The following is a 22636-nucleotide window of genomic DNA, read 5'->3' on the forward strand; positions in this document are numbered from 1 at the left end:
CCCCCCCAAAAAAAACTACATGTAAACTACTAGATGTCAAAATGACATCAAATTGACATCCAACATTGGCATCAAAAAACAAGTGGAAAAAAAATAGATTACAGAACTATACTCAATTTTACATGTATTTTTAACGATAATATTAGATAACAATTTGATTTTGTTTTGAAATGAAGGTACTCACTGGGATACTGAAAAACTTACATCTGATAAGGGTCATCAACCTCATCATCAGGCCTCAGGGGCAGTCTGTGTAGATGGTTGAACTGTAATGATTACACTCCCTGGACTTTTAAACACAATCACCACATAAAAGACACACACTTTTCATCTGGCTCTGTTTGTCTACACATCCTTCTAGTCTCCTTGATGTTATCCCTCAGTTAATCTGCCTTCAAGCAAAGGAAAGTTCATTAATACAGTGAAGGTATTACCCAGTGTGTAAGTGGGAATTCACCTGCAACATTTATCTATCTGCTATCTGCTATTTACCTATCTGCTTAGCTTCTTTTTTTATATAAACAATTTTGAATTGTTTAAAAGCTTACTTGTTTTACAGTGTTAATTACTTGACATAATTGTGCTGATGATGGAGATAAATACTCTCCTTATCATGTCAAGTTTCTCAGTAGGTCATTAGCTATGTTTCCATCCAAAAATGTGAATTAAGACGTGCGAATAAAGCAGCGTTTCCATTTAACGAGTCAAAGCGAACAAAATTGTCACTTCCTGATTAACTGGCACCATATATCAACAGTACCCTGCTGAAAAATCCAGCTTAAACCAGCCTAGGCTGGTTGGCTGGTTTTAGCTGGTTGACCAGCCTGGTTTTAGAGGGGTTTTGGCCATTTCCAGGCTGGTTTCCAGCCATTTCCAGCCTGGTCTTAGCTGGTCAGGCTGGAAAATGACCAGCTAAAACCAGCTTGACCAGCCTGGTTTAAGCTGGACATAGCTGGTTTTGACTGGGCTTCCAGCCTGGCAAGGTGGTCAAGCTGGTTTTAGCTGGTCATTTTCCAGCCTGACCAGGTAAGACCAGGCTGGAAATGGCTGGAAACCAGCCTGGAAATGGCCAAAAACCTTCTAAAACCAGGCTGGTCAACCAGCTAAAACCAGCCAACCAGCCTAGGCTGGTTTAAGCTGGATTTTTCAGTAGGGTAAAAACTGAATTTACTGCAGTAGGAGAAGCTGCGTCAGTCTTTTCTTCATCTAATAAATGACTTGCGCCTCAGAAGGCAATCCTGACACGTAGTGAATGCACGGTGGTGTTTGAAGGTGTCAGACGCATAGCACAGACGCTCTTGATTCTGGTGGTCATTAATAATATAATAACACTAATACTTAAACGGTAAGGCATTTTAGAATGACCAAAACAACAGTTCAGATGGTTACAGTGTGCTCAGCCTGCTGGTTTGTCCATTTATGCACATTCTCATCATCACATGATCTCGTATAACAAAATCACATGAGCTTTTTTAATTCGCATACTGAAGTGTTTTCATCGTAGTTTATGCGCATCTTTTCTTATCGAATAAAAAGTTTAACCTATCAGTTCTGCGCATACATTTTTTATGCGCATTTTCAAAATTTATTCAGATCTTGGAGTTTCCATCAATTATTTTTTATGCGCATATGCAAAATGCGCATAAAAATAGGTGGATGGAAACATAGCTATTGACTCACCAGCCACTTTTTTATTAGATACACCTGTGCTACTGCTCGTTATTGCAAATTTCTTCAACTCATTTCATTTAGGCATGCACACATGGTCAAGACAATCTGCTGCAGTTCATACCGAGCATTAGAATGGGGAAGAAAGGTGATTTAAGTGACTTTGGATGTGACATGCCTGTTGGTGGCAGATGGACTGGTCTGAGAATTTTAGAAACTGCTGATCTACTGGGACATGCACAACCATCTTGCAAATGCCTTGTTGATGCCAGAGGTCAGAGGAGAATAACCAGAATGGTTTCAGCTGATAGAAAGGCATCAGTAACTCAAAAAAACACTTAAACCAACCGAGGTATGCAGAATATGCAGTATCAGAGTATCTCTGATGGCCTACAGCACGAGAAGACCACACCGGGCCACTCGTGTCAGCTAAGAAGAGGAAACTGCGGCTACAATTTGCACAGGCTCACCAAAATTGGACAGTAGAAGATTGGAAAACCATTGCCTGCTTTGATGAGTCTTGATTTCTGCTGCAACATTTGGATGTAAGGTCAGAATTTGGCATTAACAACATGAAAGCATAGATCCATCCTGCTTTGTATCAACATTTCAGGCTGGTGGTGGTGGTGTAATGGTGTGGGGAATATTTTCTTGGCAAACTTTGAACCCATTAGTACCAATTGAGCATTGTGTCAATGCCACAGCCTACCTGAGTGTTGTTTCTGACCATGCCCATCCCTTTATGATCACAGTGTACCTATCTTCTGATGGCTACTTTCAGCAAGATAACGTGTCATGTCATGAATGTCATGAAAACTCCACATAGAAATGCCAACTTGCCCAGCATTCCAACAGGCACCCTTCTTGCTATTTAATTTTTTTAAATCTCTTTTTTTTACTGCAGTTTACTTTTGTGGATTTCTTTTCTCCAGAATTTCAAACACACTGACAGGTTACACGAGCCCCAAGTGACATTGTTATCAGCTTTGCAAATCACTATTTACACCAAGTTAATATAAGAACTGTCCTTGTTGAAATGTTGCTGTTTCTTTAGTTTGAGGCTTTAAATAATTACTTAAACTTCTTTTTTATTTGTCCACTGTTCTTGGACATGTATTATTGGAGCATTTCTTCTTTAAAACACCATATACACCAATCTTTTAAAATGGTACACCACAACCTCTTCAAGACAATGTTTTCCAAGTATCTCACTGATGTCCTAATTTAGAGGCAAGCTGTTCATTTTCATCTGCTTATAAGAGCCAAACAAATGCGTTTGAAGTCATTTATCAAAGAATCAATACTGCAATGAAGTTTCTAATCTAATTGCTGTCATGCCACTAAAAGCTGTAGAAGCACTTTGCATTGAACAGGCACAGCAGGGTCTCTGCAAGAAATTATGTTTTTTTTTTCTTCTGCACAGAAATTCAACCCACTGTTAACCCTTTGATACTGCATCTACATATTTAGAGACCATATATAGCCATCTAATACAAAGACACTTAGTCTTAAAAATAATTTGTTCGTTTTGCTATGCATCGTTTAAGTGTCAAAATCATGATCTTACAAAACAAACCACATGTGTATATCACACCATCAATCATGAAGCACAAGGCGCATATCAAATATAGCTGCTGCCTCAAAACACTCAGGAGCTGTTTTTGACAGCTGACCACATTAAGATTTATGGTGGCATGTTCCATTAGGGACCTGTCCTACATATAACCTGTTCATACATGCCACATTTGTGTTACATTTGTTTGCAAGGCCTTGATTATAAATCTTGATTATAAATTACCCACAATCTTAAGTATCCAAATTTATTATACAAGCAACATGAAGCATATACTATTTCATACCTAGCACATATTCATAGTATTTAATTTGTTAATACCTGTGTATGTTTTGAGCAGAACAAATCTTTTAAAAACACATGCTCACTTTCGTGTGATTTTAAAACTTGGATTTTATCATCAGTAAAGAAGCACAGCATATATGTTCTGAGTTGATTGTTGATTAGAATGCAGTGCTGCAGGATGTGTTTTAGTATTCATGGAGTACTCACTTTTCCTGTTTCTCTTGCCCTCTGTGATGCGATTCACACTTAGAAACCAATGCTGTTGTGTTGCGTATCAAGTGTGTTCTTTTTGCTTCTGCTTCTCACCTGCCTGTGGGGTCAACAGCTCCCTGTTTGATCTTGTGCCACTCAAGTACTATAGTACACATCCACTTGATACAAACAGAGGACACTCTCCACTACATCCAAACAACATTTCTTCTGCATCAAATCTATTTCTATGACAGTTTACAACACTGTTTAAACTTAGAAACTTGGACTCTCAACTGGTGGTTTGTGACAAAAAAATGGGTGATGGATCTGTTCTGAGAGGATTGTAGACACCAGGGAAAACATTTAAATGCAAGACATTATGTAAAAGAAGGGATACCAGTCTATAAAGCCGTAAAAGGCTAGGGTGAACATGGCGTCGAGGGTGCCAGCTGTGTATAGACTACTAGCCTTTGCATAGTGTGTATGGGTGTGATGAGGAGTCTGGAATCTGGGGAGGAGTGCGGTGGAATTTCTGAATGCCTTTGATGAGTAGTGTGGTTTGGGAGTTAGATATGGCATCTGAAGGTGCTGGCTTGTATGTTCTTGGAAATATGGGGAAAATTGGGAAAAAATGCTTTGTCCAGTGTATGGAAGTGTTTGAAGGCTTACCATGCTGTGAGGTATTATTCGAGAGTAATATTGGGGGCTATTGCTTTTAATATGAGAGATATGGAAATTTGGCTGAGGTTATGTAAAGGGTGGTTTATAGCAATATAGGTACTGGTGTTGGATGAGGGTCCGCTTCTGGAGCCAATAGATGAAATTTCTGGAAAGAGAAACGAGAGAGAGTCAGCAATTTGATTTTTGCTGTTAACTTTGGATTGTTAACCCTCTACAGCACGGTGTTACCATATAGCAACATGATCCTTATGTTCATTCCCCTACCACTGTTTCTTAAAGACTAACATTATTATTTTTGTTGGAAAGAGAAAACCAATATTGTAGCCAATAATGTGCTTTGGTTAAGTCAGATGACATGCTGTGTTTTTCTGTAGGGCGATTTCTGACAGACTGGCATTTATTGTGAGTAGTTGCTAAATGCAAATGAAACATCAAGGTAAGTAGGTAACTCCAGTAAGTTATGATGACATATTCACAACTCAATTTTTTTTAAATCAAATTAGTTTTTTTGTAAATCGATCAAATGTATGTTTTACCAAATGGCATCACTGTCCAATAGTGGAACATATATTGCAATGGGTTAGCTTGCTAGCCCAAACATACATATGCAAAACATACATTTGATCGATTTACAAAAAAATAATTTGATTTAAAAAAATTGAGTTGTGAATATGTTATCATAACTTACTGGAGTTACCTACTTACCTTGATGCAAGGTCAGCTGTGAACTTTTGTTGTATGTTAATGACATTTGCATTATGGATAAAATCCAGTTTTAATGGCAATACTAATTTTGAATAGAAATGAATACAGGGAACAGTGTATTAGTGAGCACCACCATGTTCTATGCTATGTGAAAGAAGAAAAGGACAGAACTTCCTGGAGATGAAAGTGATGATAAGATAAGATGGGTATTAGTGACCATAAGAATGATGCAGACTAAACATTTGATATAGACAGTTAAGGTAAGGCAGATAAAACAGGTGTAGTATAGCATATAGTATAATATATAAACATTGTCAGCAAGTAGCTACATTATTCTGATGCATCTGGATATACTAGACTAGTTATTTATTTGTTATAATATTTACTGGGGATGATGCAGTGGCACAGTAGAGCTGTCACCTCACAGCAAGAAGGTCACTGGTTCGAGCCTCGGCTGGGTCAGTTGGCATTTCTGTGTGGAGTTTGCATGTTCTCCCTGCGTTCGCGTGGGTTTCCTTAGGGTGCTCCGGTTTCCCCCACAGTGCAAAGACATGCAGTACAGGTGAATTGGATAGGCTAAATTGTCCATAGTATATGAGTGTGAGTGAGTGTGTATTAATGTTTCCCAGAGATGGGTTGCTGCTGGAAGGGCATCTGCTGCGTAAAACATGTACTGGATAAGTTGGCGGTTCATTCCGCTGTGGCAACCCCGGATTAATAAAGGGACTAAGTCGAAAAGAAAATGAATGAATGAATATTTACTGGAGAAAATATTTAGATTTACTGTATGTTGTATACATGATAATACAATATTAGGTTTGTTTTTAAAAATATTCAGCAAAAAAAGAATTGAATAAATAAAAGCTGTTGGAATATGAGTTGTTGGAAAGCATGTATAAAGTGTCATTTATAAGTTCTGTGCTAAAGCTTATAATACTGCAACAACAATTAAATCATTTCAAACAACAAAATTATTAATTATAAGAAAAGTTTTAAATTAAAAAATTTCTAAGATAGATCCATTGTTGGATGTTTTTTTCCATATGGCAACATATCATATAGTACCTCAAAAAAATTATTTTTCCATTTTTACAGCCATTTTAAGAAAAGAAAAACAGTCAAATGTTTTTTGTTTTTTTTTACAGATTAATCATAATGCGTGCAGTAGGGGCTTAAGGAGAATTAAGTCATCTAAACCGTGTACTGAAGTGGCTAGCTGGAGGAGGTCAGTAATAAACGGGCGGCCTTGGGGAATGATACGCATGGCGAAATTTAAATGCCCAATGATGGAGAGGAGTTCGCATTTAGTGCATTCTTGTTTCTCTATGAAAATTTGATTAATAATAGGAGTCTAGATTAATGCCCTGAAATTCGATAGAAGTGCTGGGTCCAGAAGTTTTTTCTTCTGCGAGAGGACTTCCGAGATCAGCGAAAATCTTTTGTGTGATAGCCAGATGTTTATCAGGCGGTGCAGAAGGTGGTGAGAGATATAGCTTGGTTAATATCATCATTGGAGCGAAAATTCATCGAACTGGGAAAGGCGGAGTTATACTGAGATGAGAGAGCGTTTTTTGCCAGAGAATTTGCGAGTTGTAATGTCTATAGGATTGATGCGTGCAACGTTAAACAGAGGAGCGGAGAATGGACTGATCAACTGTTTCTGGTTCTGTGGTTGCTGATTTTAGATTGGGACAAAAGAGGTTTTAGGAAGGAAGTGCTGAAATGCCAAGGGGACATCCGTGGGTTAGACCTGAAATGAGAAATTCAGAAAAGTTAGTATAAGGGTGATCACGTAATTCATAGTGATTCGTTATTCATAGTTTTTGGACACAAATATCATTCTATACTCACTGACTCACATTTAAATGTCAATATTGCACTTCACTCAAAAATGTAAACTTGTCAAACAACAACAAAAGCTGAGAAAACTGCTTCCTGTGAATTTTTATAAGTTAGTCTGTGGGTCATAAATAAATTTGTTTTTGATGAGTCAAGAGATATCACCATATATATATATATATATATATATATATATATATATATATATATATATATATATATATATATATATATATATATATATATATATTCATTAAAAGGTATTTGTTTTTCTATCGTTGGCTTGATCCCTTTATGTATCAGGGGTCGCCATAGCGGAATGAACCTCCATCTTATCCCGCATATGTTTTACGCAGCAGATGCCCTTCCAGCTGCAACCCAGTACTGGGAAACATCCATTCACACTCATACACTATGGGCAATTTAGTTTATTCAATTCACCAATTACGGGGAGATCATGCAAACTCCACACAAAAATGCCAACTGACTTGAACCAGCGACCTTCTTGCTGCGAGTCACCCCACATTTGAACATAATGCACTTTAAGAGTAATGACATTATTTCTATTTTGCTTCAATTAATGTTAATTTAGCCACAAAACAACCTGCTATTCTTTATATGCATCGCAGCAAATCAGAATTGACGTGGAAGCAACTGCTAAACAGGTTTGCTCACACAGACTTGCAAACTTGCTGAGCCTCATTTATCAAAGTGACAGAACAGCTAAACTTGTAATTTATCAATGCGAATGTGTGTGGTGTTTTGCCCAAGTTTTCTTTACCTGTTTGGCTGTCTAAAAGAAAATAACTAAGATGGGCTTGTTTTTTTAAAATATTTTATTTGATTTTATTTTTTGTCTTTAAGTAGCAAAAGTTTAGACTTTACATTAAGTATTTACACAATATTCATATAAAATTACAATTTCACCATGTTAATATAATGATTGAATTGTACATCTAATTTCTTTTTTGTCCGCTTATCTGGGGCCGGGTCACAGGGGCAGCAGTCTTAGGAGAGAACCCCAGACTTCCCTCTCTCCAGACACTTTCTCCAGCTCCTCCGGGGGATCCCAAGGTGTTTCTAGGGCAGCCGATAGAAATAGTCCCTCCAGCATGTCCTGGGTCTTCACTGAGGCCTCCTACCGGTGGGACATGCCTAGAACACCTCCCTAGGTAGGCGTCCAGGAGGCATCCGAAACAGATGCCTGAGCCACGTCAGCTGACTTCTTTTGATGTGGCGGTGCAGCGGCTCTACTCCAAGCTCCTCCCAGGTGACACAGCTCCTCATCCTATCTATAAGGGATACCCTGCAATGGAAACTCATTTCGGCTGCTTGTATCCGAGATCTTGTCCTTTCGGTCATGACCCAAAGCTCATGACCATAGGTGAGGGTAGGAACGTAGATTGATCAGTAAATCAAGAGCTTTGGCTCAGCTCTTTCTTTACCACAACGGACCAGTACATCGACCTCATTACTTCTGCCGCTGAACCAATCCACCTGTCCATATTTCATTCCATCCTTCACTCACTCGTGAACAAAACCCCAAAATAACTCTTTCCTCCAAACTGGAGATGGCAAACCACTTTTTTCCGGTGGAGCACTATGGCCTCGGACTTGGAGGTGCTGATTCTCATCCCAGCCGCATCACACTTGTCAACAAACCACCCCAGTGCATGCTAAAGGTCCATGTTTGATGAAGTCAACATAGCAACATTGTCTGTGAATAACAGAGATGAAATCCTGTGGTCCCCGAACTGGACCCCCTCTAGCCCAAGGCTGCACTTTGAAATTCTGTCCATATAAATTATGAACAGAATTGGTGACAAAGGGCAACCCTGCAAGAGTCCAACATACACTGGAAACAAGTTTGACTTATTGCCAGCAATGCGAATCAAACTCCTACTCTGCTAATACAGGCATGAGACAACCCTTAAAAGACCGCCTCTGACTCCATACTCCCAGAGCACCCTCCACAGAATGCTACAAGGGACACGGTTGAATGCCTTCTCCAAGTCCACAAAACACATGTGGACTGGTTGGGCATACTCCCATGAACCCTCGAGCACCCTGGTGAGGGTATAGAGCTGGTCCAGTGTACCACAGCCTGGACAAAAACCACGTTCCTCCTGGATCCTAGGTTCAATACATTTAGGAATGCAATACATTTAGACAAATGTATGTATTGACCAAGACAAAAACAACCCTCACTAAAATAGAATACATAAGGAGAATCATTTATAAAGTATGGAAGCAACATGATCATGTGGAAATACATGATTGTATTTCCATACAGCCATCTACTAAAAAGCTAGGATCCTATTGGAGCCGGGAATAGGGTGATGTTACATCATATCTCATGATACCTATGGATAAGAAACTGTATATAAACTGTGGGTTTTTGAACACTGGGAGGGAGAGAACTCGATTGACCATCTCTGCTGTAACAATAAACTGCATCAACTTGAGAACTTTGAAGACCTCAGCTTCTTTTTTGAAACCTAGAAGATCCAACTTTCCACTACAAAAGACATGTCAGTGGGGTTAAGGAGATCCTCAAAGTATTCCTTCCACCGTCTGACAACATCCCCAGTCGAGGTCAACAGCTCCCCACTTCCGCTGTAAACAGTGTCGATGTGGCGCTTTTTTCTATTCTGAGGTGCCCGGGTTCTTCCCACGTCCGAGTTTTTGCTTCCGCAACTGCCGGGGCTGCAGTATGCTTGGCCTGCCAGTACCCATCAGCTGGCTTGGAAGTCCTGCAATCCAATCCGATTCAAGCCCTGAATTGTACATATACTTGGTAATTTCAGTATTAACTCATCAGGATGCATTTTTCTTATTCTGTCATGGTAATCTTGTGACGGCGCATTGTATAGGAATGCATTCTGTTACCATAAGTCCACAAATTGTTCATCCATTTGATGGAAATAGTCCTTTTTCTTTTGTTTAGCCATTTTAAAATCTGTAAAAGGAAAAGACTATGTGTTCCTGTTATACCCATAGCAAGCAAATTGTGCTAACATCAGGAAAAAAATTGTGTAATCTGGATTTTTAATCATAAACAATAATGAGTCAATATTTCTGTTTTTAGAATATGGATTTTAATTGAAAATTGTGTGTTCAGTAACTGTCTCTAGATTAAGATGTTTGATGAGGGGTACAACATGTCTTTTAAATTCTCCAGCAGTAAACCTTGTCGCCTGGCTAATGTATAGCTGTTGAAATAAATCGACACAACTGAAATAATTTTAGAATATTACATCCACAGAGATATAACTGTATATATAAACTTTGGTATATTTCTCACGTATCCCAGGTTGAGTGTTCTGTCTTAAAGTGTCTGCTGCTCTGTATAGTGTGACCTGGGGGCATGAAATGATTAGACGTGAAGTCTAAAGTTTCTCTGCTCTCAGACCGCTTTAATACCTATTAGGCAAACTCTTGCAGCTAAAAAAAAAAAGCAGTCTAGACAATGTTCTATTCATTTCACTTTGAAGTTTAATTAAACTAAAAGCTTACGTCAGCTACTGTAGTTTAGCACTGCAAAAGAAAACAAGCGGTTTGCTATGCATCTGAAGTATTGTATTGTAAAGTCTCTATTCTAATGTTTGAATAAATTAGTCTGCACATCTGCCAATGATGAAACCTCAGTTGGCAGTTAACAGTTTTATGCATACACTTCAATGCTCTGCTAGATTGTGTATGAAAAAATGGTGCATTGGTAATTTGAATTGAATTACAAAATCATAATGACTATACATATATTGCTGCTATAAACAATCCAAAAATAAGGTTTACTGTCAGCCACAAAAAAAAAAAAAAAAAAAAAAAAAAAAACAGAATTGGGTCAAATCTGGGTCACATTTATTTAAACTCTGGTCAAAATCTTGCCCAGATTCAACATCTTTATATGACCTACATGCTACAAGGAAAAACAGCACTTGGACAGTCTGCTCTTGTATGTCAGATTTGGGCCATGCCACCAGCAAAACAAAGGAAGGCTGACTGTCTGTCATAAATAAAACAAATAAACCAAAACTGGCCCAAATCTGGGTAACATTTATTTCCATTGTCATTCAAATCTGGCCCAGTCTTTAAAACGAATGCTACGAGGCATATGGACAGTTTTCCTCTGTTACCAGTTGGTCCAGTGGCTCACAGCGTAAGTTGCAGGACTTGAGACACAGAGATAAGTTGACTGTGACAATGGGGTTTGAGTCTGGCAAGGAATTGTTCCAGAAAAAAAGGTAATATAAAAAAGAAAAGCCAAAAAAACAAATAAGAGTAAATAACAACAATAAAAAAGTAAATAACAGGGTGAAAACGAAATGTTTTAAAAATTTGGGGTCTTTTTTCTGTCGGTTGGGTTTAGGGAAGTGGGTGGGTGCTGGTCAATCGGTGGTTTTTAAAACACTATCGGTTGGGTTTATGGAAGGGGGTAGGTGGGTGTATCATTCAGACAGTAAGTCAGTCAGTCGAAAGCGGCCTCTGATGGATTTACATAAGAAGAGCAGGTGCGAATGGCACTCGCAAGAGAAATTTGACATCTCAAAAACCATACACAGCGGTCTCTGGTGGATTCACGAAAACAAAAAACTGCAAAAAAATGTGCCTCCTGGGATGTATTTGGTGCTCTCCAGAAATGTATATAGGGGTACATTTTCAGAATGAGCCCGGGTTGGGATATTTCCAATATATTTGAGTTCTTTGAATTTGTTTATTAAAGTAACTTTGTTTTAGCTCACTTATCAGTGCAAGATTCAATTTTTTCTGTGAATACCACACAGGCCAACAGATTGCTTAGGTTGACTAACATGTAACAGTAAAGCTTACATGATACTATATTTTAATATGGTTTATAAGTAAGCAAGCAAGTTTCTGAATATTGAAATTAGCTTGCTAAGCATCAAGGCAATTTCTGTGTCCCCAAGATTTTTCTACACTTATCCTATCAGCATTCTAGACCAGTCTCAAGATAGATGAATGTGTCATTGGACAAGAACAGTCTTTTATCAGATGTCTACAATACCTGTCCGGACCAACCAAAATATTGTCAACGATCACCCACAGTGCTTACGACAAATCTCAGATTCACTTAGCCATTCTCTATTTCTTGGGCAGACTGGCTCTCTAGTGGTTATAAACACAAAACCCTTTGCACTGAAAAACCTTGAGACAAAATGGGCATGTAAAAACCACAGCAGGCATACCGTTACTCTGGCTGCTTAAGTGCCATCTTGTGTAATAGAACTAAAGATTATGAGGATTAAGATTAGGGTTTTGCATAAGAATGGAAATCTTTATTATCTTTAGTGACTTAAAAAGACCTATTATGTTTTACTTTTTTACATTCCCATAAGCAACACTCACAATTATGTCAAAACTAGAGTCAGAGCCATGAAGGAAGCCAATGATGCAAAAAAAAAATGGCATTGTGAAAACATACCTTATATACATTTCTGGAGAGTGCAAATTATGTGGCCAGAGCTACATTTGGCTGCATTTCGTCCTTAAAACGAACACTATGGGCTGGTATGATGCTGCCGACGGCTTCTGTTTCTTTTCGCACACACCAGCTGACCACTTACCTCTGTGTAGACGGTTTTTCTGCTGTTACCAGCTTGTCCAGTAGCTCACCATGTACGTCGGCAGACTTGGGGCGCAGACACAACTTGACAGCAACGACAGGGTTTGAGTCTGGCAAAGAATGGTTCTAGAAAGCAGGTAAAGTAAAAACAAAGGGTTAAATAATAGCATGAAAACATGGTAAGATCTAAAAACGTAGTAAAAATCAGGCGAGGGCTGTTCTTTTTCTGAATTGCTTTTGAAAACAGCGTCGGTTGGGTTTAGGGAAGGGGGTAATTGGGTCGATAGGTGTTTTTGAAAACACTTTTTGGGTTTAGGGAAGGGGGTGGGTGGGCGTATCGGTCGGTCGGTCAGTCAGTCAGTCGGTCAATCAGTTGACAGCAGCCTCTGGTGGATTTACTTGAGGACAGCAGACGTAAATGGCATTCGCAGCAGAAATTTGAGATCTGACAAAAGTGTACACATCTGGAATGTATATAGGGGTACGTATCAATTATGAACCTGGGTTGCAAAATAAGGTACAGCTTAAGGTGCAACTTAAGAATGTTGCTAGCTTAAAGTTGGCATGGAATCAAAATGTATATAGTTGTGCTTGTTATAAATTATGTATCTGAACTTCATTATTGTGTAAAAATTCATTTTTCCCTCGCAATCTTTAATAAAAATACCATAAATAACTTTTCTTCACTTATGGTCTCATGGAATGCCTTTAGAGTGGAGCTATCACTGCGTTTCTCCTTGCTGCCCTCCCTTTGTGGGAGGCAGTGGTTCAAATGAATACGTTACAATTCCATGTTAAATTTAGCTCCTCGTTCTTGTCATATTCAGGCATCTGAAAGCATTACGCACCAGAGGGTGCCGATGGTGATTCTGGTAGACAGTAATCCTTCAAAAATGAGTACAAACAGCATTCAAATCTTCCTCCATTTTGTTAGCAACACCAATCTTCTGTCAATCCAATATATTCCCAAAGAGAAAAATGAATTGTTTGTCATTGCTATGGCCACCATCAGGTGTCTTTACACATGCATGACATGGTCAATTCTCAAAATAGTTAAACTTTTGCAACTTCAGTCAATTAATATTGAATATATTTCAAAATAGGAAAATACAATCATTAAATTACATTATTCATGTGCTTATAAACCAAGAATACAGCATTTGTAGCTGTATTTATTAATGTCTATTAATGTAGAGTTAATGCTTAACAAACAGTGAATTAACTATTTGCTAATGCTTAGTAATGATTAATTGTGTGTAGTTATTGTTACTACAAATCTTAATGCGTTTGTAATATGGCACTAATAGCTGAAAATAAAAGCCAAAATAAATAAGCCTATTGAACAAAGGGTGCAATTTAACAGAAAATTTTCAACATGAATTAATCTACTAAATCAAGCCAGGCTCATTTTGAAAAGGTACTGTTATATACATTTCTGGAGAGCACCAAATATGTCCCAGGAGGTAAGTTTTTTTTTTTTAACAGTTTTTGCGAATACACCAGCAGCCACTGTGTACAATTTTTGAGATCTCAAATATCTCTTACGAGTGCCATTCGCGCCGGCAGTTCTTGCGTAAATTCACCAGAGGCTGCAGTCTGACTGACTGACCAATCGACTGATCCACCCTCCATCTTCCCTAAACCCAACCAATAGTGTTTTCAAAAGGACAGACTGACCTGAAAGCATGGAAAGGAACTGCGTCTGTCTACATAATTTGCAATCTCCAGAAATGAATATAGGGGTACGTTTTCAGAATAAGTCTACGTTGTCTTAAATATAACTTTGTTCCAAAACTGTGTGGATTGATTAATAAGAGGCAGATGTCTGAGAGATGCTTCTGAGAGGTCATCTAATCAAATAAATTTGATGACAGATTTCATTAGGCATTTCAGATTTGTTTAAAAATAACTTTTTAGATTAGTTCATTGTGTTATGAGTCCAGATGGCTAGAGGGGCATCAGCTATCAAACACTGCTGTCAATAACTTCACACTCCAAATGTGCAAATGCAGTGTAGGCTTTTTGTCTTTTAATGTTGTTAAATTATAGAGCACAGGTTGAAGAGTGGTCTGGTATGGTGGATCAAATTAAATTGTGTCCCAAGAGATCACTTATATCAAAGCTTGAGGGTCATCAAGGGAGCATAGTAGTTTCCCTTTGATATAATGGGGTCATTCACTGTATAATGAGCCCACTGATCTAAATTCACTGCTGTAGCATTGTGGCCATGTTCCAAGTGAATGTTCTAGAAATGGGGTGAACCTCTATTCTGTGTACCTCTTTTGGATTTACTCAACCTATTTTATACAACAGGTTTTATGAGATTGTCATCATTCTGTTGTGTCTATTGTATTCATCACTGCTTTCCTGTTGTACTTTTTAAAAGATGGTTCACTTATCTCTCGCAGAAACAATTAATATTTATAAGACTGCATCAAAACCTGTTGTATATACATATACATTATTGTGAACATAGTTATTCCAAAAACGAACTTCATTTGGCAGGTGTTGTAGCCTATAAAAGACATTGTTTCATTGGTCTTTGGAGCTCTGTGAATTCTACATAATATTTTACTCTTTGAGCTTTGTACAGGTGACGCAATGGTGCAGTAGGTAGTGCTGTCGCCTCACAGCAAGAAGGTCGCTGGTTCAAGCCTCTGCTGGGTCAGTTGGTGTTTTTATGTGGAGTTTGCATGTTCTCTCTGCGTTCGTGTGGTTTTTCTCCGGGTGCTCTGGTTTCCCCTGCAGTCCAAAGACATGTGATACAGGTGAATTGGGTAGGCAAAATTGTCCGTAGTGTGAGTAAGTGTGTATGGATGTTTCTCAGAAATGGGTTGCAGCTGGTAAGGCATCTGCAGCGTAGAACATATGCTGGATAAGTTGGCGGTTCATTCCGCTGTGATGACCCCAGATTAATAAAGGGACTAAGCCGAAAAGAAAATGAATGAGCTTTGTACAGTAATTAAATTTCAGCATAAATACTACAAGGACTTATGTCAAACATCTTGCCTGGGTTTGATTTAAAAAATAAATAAATAAAACTTCTACACCACTATGGACTTCTGTGTGTGCTGATGAGTGATATGCCTTCAGTATCAATCAAATTCTGATAATACAGCATTTATACTCGCCAGCCACTTTATTAGGTACAACTGCTTGTTAACGCAAATTTCAAGTCAATGCATTTAGGCATGTAGACATGTAGACGATCTGCTGCAGTTCAAACCGAGCATCAGAATTGGGAAAAAAGGTGATTTAAGTTACCTTTAATGTGGCAAGGTTGTTGGTGCCAGACAGGCTGGTCTAAGTATTTCAGAAACTGCTGATCTACTGCGATTTTCACACACGACCATCTCTGGGGTTTACAGAGAATGGTCCAAAAAAGAGAAAATATCCAGTAAAATGCCTTGTTTTTGCCTGAGGTCAGCGGAGAATGGCCTGACTGGTACGAGCTGATAGAAAGGCAACAGGATATCAAATAACCACTTATTACAACCAAGGTATGCAGATGGGCTACAGCTGCAGAAGACAACACCGGGTGCCACTCCTGGCAGCAAAAAATTGGAAACTGAGGCTACAATTCACACAGGCTCACCAAAATTGGGTAATAGAATATTGGAAAAACATTCTGAAATCATTCAATTTCTGCTGTGACATTCAGATGGTAGGGTCAGAACTTGACGTCAACAACATTAAAGCATGGATCCATCCTGCCTTGTATCAACAGTCAGTCTGTAATGGTGTGGGGGATATTTTCTTTGAAGACTTTGGGCCCATTAGTACCAATGGCTACTTGTACTAGTACTAGTGCTGGCTACTTCCAGCAGGATAACGCACCATGTCATAAAGCGCGAATCATCTCAGACTGGTTTCTTGAACATGACAATTAGGTCATTATACTCAAATGGCCTGCACAGTTACCATATCTCAATCCAATAGAGCACCTTTGGGAAGTGTTGGAATGGGAGATTCGCATCATGGATGTGCGGCTGACAAATCTGCAGCAACTGTATGATGCTATCATGTCAATATGGACCAAAATCTCTGAGGAATATTTCCAGTACCTTGATGCATCTATTACTAATAATATCCACCTAATAAAGTGGCCGGTGAGTGTATGTCCTTGATTTATATCCTTTGAAACTTTAAATATTTGTGTCTAAGAAACACTCAAATAGTGTTTTTAAACAGCCGTTAGGATCACATTCTCAACTGAAATGAAGTGAAGGTTTAAACTGTGCTTTGAAACTACACTGTGCTTTGTTTCCTGCAACATGGAAACATCAACAAACTTGGTTTGATTCTGAATTGGAAACATGTTTTTGCTAAGTTTATTTTTTTACATTATTTGACCAATGAAAAAAAGTCAAGAACAATGCACCGCTTGACCTCTTCAAGGACACGGCAGGAGACCCGCAGCTAGAAGCAGAAAAGCACTTTAGGAAAAGAGAGCCACTGGTGCGGTTAATACAAAAAAAAAAAAAAAAAAAAAGGAAAAAAGGGAAAAGGAGAAAAAAAGATTAAAGCTCCCTAAAAGCCGATGATCATGACTTCTATAAATAGCAGAAATGAAAGCGTGGCATGTGGTAAGCTAGCTAGCAGACTGCTTGAAAAAGAAGAGTGCATTGTAGGTAGCATTTATTTGGTTAAATCACAGTGATTATAGCTGATAACAAGACCATTTTATTTATGGTTCATGCTAGCTAACAGCTAATTCTGAAGTGTATTGACTGTGGATCAGTTATTTCACTTATACCTGCATGAAGGGAGGGCAGCCTGTTTACTATATATTGTTAATTAAGTTTAGGAATATATTGGATTGAGATATGATTTGTCTTATTTCAATCATTAATTTTTAGTAATATTAAATGTGTATTAGAGGGAGAGGCTTTATTTTTTTAATTTACTCTGGATTTATTTGAGCAAATCCTTTTTTAACACAAAATAAATAATCAAAATTTGATAATGACCCAATACATGAACAAATACTGTGTCTTTATGGCTTTTAATAGAGAAATAAGATTGATTGATTGATTGATTGATTGATTGATTGATTGATTGATTGATTGATTAAATTTACACCATTCTTTTTTGTAGCAATAGCATATGTAATATGCATATGTAATATGTAAATATAAATGAAAAAAATATGAAAGGTTTGGGAAAACAAGGCAGTTGTATCTAAATAAATACAATTATTGTTAATAATATTTTACAATTATTCTTATAAATAAATAACAGAAATCAATCCTAAAAGTTACTGGAAAATAATGTAACAACTGCTGTGATATGCCAAGAGATCACTTAAGAAATCTTTTGCATGATTATTAATTTTGACAATTCTAAAGCATACAAAAAAGAAATATTTTTATACAATTATCTGTGGTCTTAGACCTGACTAATGGGCGAGAATTAATGTTATGAAGTATTACCGCCCTGACTCCTTATCCCTCCTTTCTGCTTTAAAGCCATGCTTAGTGAAAGTATCATCATCATCATCATATTATTATTATTATTAATATTATATAAACTTTAGGTTAGTCGACTTGCAAAACTCGCTGCATGCCAACACATTTGCACAAAAGTCTGTTACTCCGATTTCACGGCCCATGAGAGGCGCGTATTTTAAAGGCGTGAATGCAAACAAATAACCGGGATTCACACAGGAGCGCGTGAGGAGCGCAGGAATGTTTTTCTGCGCGCATGCGTCAGTTTGCTTTCACCAGCGCTGAGTGGAGGAGACAGTGAATCAGCTACATCAGTGGCACCAACAATAATTTAGTGGCTGCATTTTATTTATTTATTGAAATATTGGGAATTTACATAAGTACATTTAAACTGATAATGTCAACAGCAAAATCATATTGGGGTGGCCACAGGGGTGGCCAGAGTTTTTCTAGGGGTAGCCGTGGCCACCCCTGGCCACCCCTTGGGGGCTCCCCTGAAACAAGGTGGTAGTGCACATCACACCTGTCCTCAGGTCTTTACACTGGCTCCCAGTCACATTTAGAATAGATTTTAAAGTATTATTACTGGTCTATAAATCACTAAATGGCCTAGGACCTCAATACATTACAGATATACTCACTGAATACAAACCTAACAGATCACTCAGATCTTTAGGATCAAATAGATTAGAAATCCCAAGAGTTCAGTCAAAGCAGGGTGAATCGGCTTTCAGCTACTACGCCCCTCGTTGCTGGAATCAGCTTCCAGAAATGATCAGATGTGCTCCAACATTAGGCACATTCAAATCAAGACTGAAAACACATCTGTTTAGCTGTGCCTTTACTGAATGAGCACTGTGCTACGTCCGACTACTATGTTTTTCTCTTCTTTTTAATTCTTTTATAACACATTTTATCAGCTTTATTTTATTTTTATTCTTACCATTTTATGTTTGTTTTTATTTCTCTTATAATTGTTTCTTTTATTCCTGTTTATGTAAAGCACTTTCAATTGCCACTGTGTATGAAATGTGCTATATAAATAAACTTGCCTTGCCTTGCCTTGCCTTGCCTAGTGAGCATGACTTTAATTTACAGCCAACAAGCATTATATTTACTCTTTGAGAAAAACAATGGGATAACGAACACCTCTTTAATATACAGGAAGCAATGCTATATTTTCTCTGTAACTATGAGAAACAAGTGGATAACAGTCGCATTAGCATTGGTAAGTGGCATACATGGTAAAGTCTAATTGAAATCATAGCAGGCTGTAAATTAAAGTTGGTTTACTTGCTATGCAATGTGGGCAATAATCTAAAGCAACACGGGCTCATTGTGAAAAACGTATCCCCGTATACATTTCTGGAGAGCACGAATTATGTAGCCAGAACTACTTAAGGCTGCATTTCAGACATCCCAAGTCTCCCGGAAGTTCTAGGAGTCCCTATACATTTGCCCACAAATGAATCATAATCTCCCGGAAATCACGCATCTCCCGCTCGGTCCTCAAATATGACATCCCTCACCCCCTGCTATTCAGACACGTCGCTCAACACCCGACCCCCCACATCTCCTGCAACCTCCCGCAAATCACAAATTCTCCCAAAAATGACAAATTGGGATTTGGCATTTCGTCTTTAAATAAAATGCCAAGGGTCAGTATGATGCCGCCAATGGCTTCTGTTACCAGTTGCCCATTGACATGTCACGTTTGTCGCCGGAGTTGACTACGATGACGGGTGGGTGGGGTTATCGGTCAGTTGGTCAGTCAGTCAGCCAGCAAGTCAGTCAGGTGGATTTACACGAGAAAAGCAGGTGGGAATGGCACTCACGAGACAAATTTAAGATCTGAAAAAGCGTACACAGCGGCCTTTAATGGACTTAAAATAAAAGCTAGAAAAACATACCTTCTGGGATACCTTTGCAATCTCCAGAAATGTATGTAGGGGTACGTATCAATGATGAGCCTAGGTTATCTAAAGTATTACCCAAAATGGCTCTTCCATTCTCTCACAAGAGAAAGCAATAAAGAATATATGTGGGGGAAATAAATATTCAACATTTCACCATTTTTCTCAGAAAACATGTTTCTAAAGTTGCTGTTGATTTGAAATTTTTACCAGATATTGATAGCAATTAAAGACATACATATATGAAAAGAAACAAATCTAATTAGTTTACAATTTAAGTTATGTGCAATAAAATGAAATGACACAGGAAAAAAGCATTGAACACATGAAGAAAGGGAGGTGTAAAAAGGCAGTAAAAGCCCAGACAGCTCTGCCCTTCGTCATTGTAAATTATTTTAAGCTACTTCAGTCACATCTACATCAGTAGAATGATAAAAATACATGGCACTCCTTTACAATATGGGTGCACATATGAATTAAATAATGCTTAACTAATGCACAGATAATCAGATAACTCATGAAGAGCTAAGCCATTTATTAATGATTATTGCATAAGCAACAGTTGATTATTCAGTATGATTCAAACATTAAGTATTTTATAAATTGTTATTAGTTAAATGATTCATAATGTATCAGTTCCCTAATAACACTATTTTAACTAACAACGCGTTTAGCTTTGCATTCTTTTTGCACGCAAATGTGACAGGATACAGGTTAATCTCCACTGCTGTATGGATATCTGTTATGTTAATGTACAAATTAAACCTGATTTAACGTCCACAAACCGGCATTGAAGTGTCTTCTTTTATAATTGTTCTGACACACAGCTGTGGTGATGAGGTAAAGCTAAGTAAATCGCTGTAATTCATTACACGCATGCACTGTTTTATAACATTTTAAACTTGTAAAACTCACTCTTCTTGATCACATTTGATGATGATTGATGATCCTAGCAAACTGGACAGACCTTTTATTACCAGTTGCTTTGCGCACGTCCTCTCTTGTTGATATGATTATACACGTAACTACAGGGACATGTTAATATGCAGCTGTCAATCAATTCGGTGGGCGGGGGGAGCGCACTCCTACGTCAAGTTGCGGTCGATCTGAAAACCGCTCCAATTGGTCCACCGTTTTATGTTGTTAAATTGGAAAAAAATGGACTGGGTGTGTTTATATCACCCCAGTATGACAGCCTATACACTATACCTACACACATGTCTGTCCAAACAGCTTGAAAAGTAGATTTTTCACCATAGGTGCCCTTTAAAAAAAAGATTTGTTTTTTGCCATTTTTAGATAGGACAGTATTGAGACAGGAAGTGAAGTTGGAGAGAGAAGCTGCATCTCAAATGACACACTATGCACTATGTACTTATGCACTTACTTACTCAACAGCATAGTACATGTATATAGTGTCGTCCCAAATGGAACACTTATGTTTGTTTACTAAGCGGAAATTCAAACCATTTCCCTGATGACGTTTGACAGTTGCCAAATCAGTGAAATAAATGACCAAACTATCAAATAATACCTGCCATGAGTATAACCACATTCACCATCGGGAGGCGCTATAATCACTCTTTTGGAAGAATTTTGCTTTCACCATACAAAATACGTGAGCAAACCTGCGGTCGTTGAGCGCGTGACGTGTCCATCATTCCACACTTCGTTTTACCGGCTGAATAAGCGCATCATCCAGGTAATTAAAGTAAACTTATTATTTTTAGAGTTTTCAGTATGAACGCACTACTTACACTATTTATACTACAAAATGGCATAGAATAGTGCATATGTATGTGATTTGGGACGCAGCTAGAGAGACAGGTAGGGTAGGGAAATGTCCTTGAGCCGGGATTCGAACTCAGGGTGCCCTGACGTGCTACTGCACCATATGTTGGCACCCTAACCACTAGGCTATTGTGCCGATGAAGAGCATATTTTTGACCTGTAACCATATTGACCCTTCCTTGTCTGTCATTTCTGTGTTTTCATTATTTAACTTGTCTATGTTTATGTTGTGTTTAAACACATGGCTTAGCCTGTGTTTGTGTTCACCTTGTACTCCTTTGTTCCTCCCTCCTTGTTTCCAAATGTCACGCCCCCTTGTTAAGTCCTCATCTAGTTCTCGTTACACCGCAAGCGAAGCAGAGCGTGCGCAGTGCGTATGGAGAGCAGAAGCAGCACACGGGCATTTGCCATTCACACCAGCTGCGTCTGCATCGCGCAGCTCTTCGGCAGCTGCTGCAGAGATCAATCTATCTCTGTCTATTTTATCTAGTTACATATCTCTCTCTATATACAAATACACTTTAAAAAAAAAACTTTTCATCTGCACCAAGGCTCGTGGCAACCTTTTCCTATGCTGTTTCTTTAACCTGCAAGTCTTTATTTTACAAATGATATAGATCATACAGTACTGTGTGCTTCTCAAGCTCTATGAGGAGTGTCATTCATGTCTGGTGCGCTTAGAAGACAATCGCCTGTGATATCATGTCATTTGGTTTTTGATTGTCAGGTTGTTGTAGGCCTAGTCATAATAATATTCATACAATATAGTTATAATGATATTTATACATGATCAAACTAGTGTTACTTTCTCCGCTTCAGTAATGTCCAGCGGCAGAGTAACAGCTCGTGCAAAGGATGAGACGGACAAAAGTAATCAATGCATGCCCTTCTTTTATTTATTTACGTGTTGTCCGGTTCACAGTGCAAACAGCTCCCGGGTGGAATAACTTGAGTGAAC

Source organism: Danio aesculapii, chromosome 20, assembly GCF_903798145.1.
Source record: "Danio aesculapii chromosome 20, fDanAes4.1, whole genome shotgun sequence".
In the NCBI taxonomy this organism is placed as follows: Eukaryota; Metazoa; Chordata; class Actinopteri; order Cypriniformes; family Danionidae; genus Danio; species Danio aesculapii.